Below are 2701 nucleotides of genomic sequence, written 5' to 3'. Positions count from 1 at the left end.
ACTGAGCCCACCCTTTAATCCTGAGGTTCATCTGCCGGGGCCAAGCACGCTTGGACAGTGGCAGCGAGGTCCTCAGGACGTAGATGGATTGCCTTATGGGCTAACGAGCTCCATCTGCCCGGGGAGGGGCCCCGACCGGGAATCGAACCCGGGTCTCTGCAGTGACAGTGCAGTGTGTTTTCCTCTACACCACCGGGGGCTCCCTGTATTGAATATATTCTTTCCTGCTAAAACAGCTTAAGGTTGGCTGGATTTGTTACCAAAATGGAGTTAAACCAATGTGGGGACAAGGTACTCTTGTTTAAACTGCAGGAGTGCCTGGACCTACGATACAGTTGTGAGGTCTGCAGTTCATCGTGGTTTTGGACATTATGCCCAAGAATCATCTGTCCCTATTGTACGAAAAGCGTTTTTGCAATTGAAGTTAAGTTTCAAGAGTTACTCTCAGGGATCCCTTTGCAGCTGCTTTTGCTGGGTTAATGTCTGCTGTATTACACAACACACTCTTCCAGAAAGAGAAAGCCAGCTAAATCACTTCCACTGAAAGGAATGGAGACACCAAGTCAGATTTCCTCTTCTGCTCCAGATTTTTTTAATAGTTAAAAAACTGTACTTAAAAATTAACTTCTTTAATCTAACAGGGGTTTGTTTTTGTTTTGGGGGTTTTTTTTTGAGGGGGAGTGTTTGGTTTGGGGTGGGGTTTGGTGTAGAGCCAAAGGAATCCATTGCACAAAGTTTCAGCTTTAAATATTGTGCTTTTCAGCAGCTCAGAATCCAAGCTGTGCTGTTCTGTGGATCAGGGGATGAGTAATAATAGGATAAAGCAACTCTTTTTTGGTCTTCTAAGAAAATCAGGCCCATGGAGTGTGGCATAACTATGTGTTTCCATGTGCTGTTATAACTCCTTTTTCTCCATCCCCTTACTAACATTTTGATCCTTTTTTTCAGTTCCAGCAGAGGACGCAGCCAAAATACGATTTTATTCAAGGTTTATGAACATAAATTGTTGGGCAGGAAAATAAATGTAACATTACTGAAATGTGAAAAATAATAGCAGGTTGTTATTGCAGGATGAGACATGAGGACTCCATGTGAAAGAAAACATTTCCCAAATGTACAAAGAGCTTTGTAAACTCTTCCCATAGGTTTAACTATTGGGGTTTGGCACTCATGAGACATAAAAACAATGGAAGCAGACTTCTTTACCTATGATGTTTGACAACTGCTTCTTTGTTTCTAGACTTCCAGTGGGAATCAGGCCAGCTGAGTAGTGACAAGCTAATTATTGTGTGATATCTTGCTGTTTTATCTTCATGGTCTCAGTTCAATCTCCCCCGGGAAGCATTTGCATCATGAGGAGCCCAGCACTGCAGCAGAGCCAGAGGCTTTCACCATGAAGAACTTCCTTTTTAAAAAGAGAATGGAAACTTTGGCATAAATGCTGCCCTGAAACCCTCCTCCACTTTCACTGGTGGATGCATAGCTCCTCTGACCTTCTGCAGGTAATATTTGCTTTGAAGGCTTCCAGTTCATAGAGAGCTATCTTCTCTTCTTTCCAAAAGAGAGTGACTACTTTAATAATAGTTTTCAGCAGGATGACAGAGTAATATAGGAGAACATCCTGTACTCTTTGTTCTGTAGATTAGAGAGATACCATATATATTGATTCCCTTTATAAATAGAAACTTTTGGAAGAATTTCAATGAGTTTCAATCAGACTGCCATTTCATTTGTTAAAAAAACAAATCAAAACACTCCCCCCAAATCCTTATTTAAGGGTGGGTTTTTTGTTTCAAGAATTGGCTAGGTTTCAGATAATGCACTTAAAGAGAGGAGTTTTGTGAGTGAATTGTGAGATGCCTTGACCAGAGAGATGCTGTTGTGAATCCCTGACAAACAGCTGACTACAGGCAACTTAAATAACCATTTAACCAGAGCAATATGAGGAAAATTGAGCTAATTTTTAGCTGGGTGATAAATCATACATTTATGATTTAAGTATAATACAACGAATTTAACTCTGGTTCTTTGAATTTATTTCCTTCAATATATCTTGAAAACGTGTATTATTAGCCTGTCCTAGTGCAAAACCACCAGCTGAAACTAATCTCACTAATGAGGTTCATTTGTTCTTTGACAAACCAATAAATAGTTTTCACAAGAAAAAACTTAACTAATAGTTGAGCCCCAGCCTTATAATTAATTTTCTTCTCCAGTGGTAGCAAGCATGGAAACAAACAGTAAATTTTTCATTTGTTCATCTCTTTCGAGCAACTGTTTAGCACAGATATGCTTGATTAATGGATTTAATTTGTTCCCTTCTCCTCTAGTCAGTTTTTATATTACAGTGGTTATCAGAGGGTAGGACAATAATGTGGGTACTCTCATTGTACTGTATTCCATCAGTGTCAGGGCTGCCTTCTAGCTCCGGGTCTGCATCTTTAACCTTTGTAGTCCTCCTGAATCTTTCATCAATCTGTGTTACAGTCACCTTGGGAAGGGAAAACAGAAGCACTCAGTCAGCACTTACAGGTAGTAAACTGTGTCATTACTTCTTACAAAATGCTGGTAGCAGTGCACCTTTCATTTCCCACAGAAATATGATTTGTGAGATGAGCAACCCTATGGTTAAGAGGGGAAAATGTAAATTAATAGTGTGCTTACTACTTGTACTTTTTATTTATATTTATGTGTGTGTGTG

The 2701-nt window shown here is 39.8% G+C and overlaps 1 long non-coding RNA gene across 1 annotated transcript in view; it reads left to right on the top strand.

Annotated features, from left to right (window-relative positions):
• The first annotated feature begins 1388 nt into the window (after positions 1 to 1388).
• Positions 1389 to 2701, top strand: part of LOC114056200 — a 3498-nt gene continuing 2185 nt past the window's right edge. The window contains exons 1-2 of the long non-coding RNA XR_003570947.1: positions 1389 to 1502; positions 2407 to 2532. This is a non-coding gene — a long non-coding RNA (uncharacterized LOC114056200). The remainder of the gene's footprint in view (positions 1503 to 2406; positions 2533 to 2701) is intronic.

Source organism: Empidonax traillii, unplaced genomic scaffold (genome assembly GCF_003031625.1).
Source record: "Empidonax traillii isolate 1590-97213 ecotype Southwest subspecies unplaced genomic scaffold, ASM303162v1 scaffold85:size1451899, whole genome shotgun sequence".
Taxonomy (NCBI): domain Eukaryota; kingdom Metazoa; phylum Chordata; class Aves; order Passeriformes; family Tyrannidae; genus Empidonax; species Empidonax traillii.
Note: the sequence above shows the minus strand (reverse complement) of the source record. Positions and strands in the feature narration are given on the sequence as shown.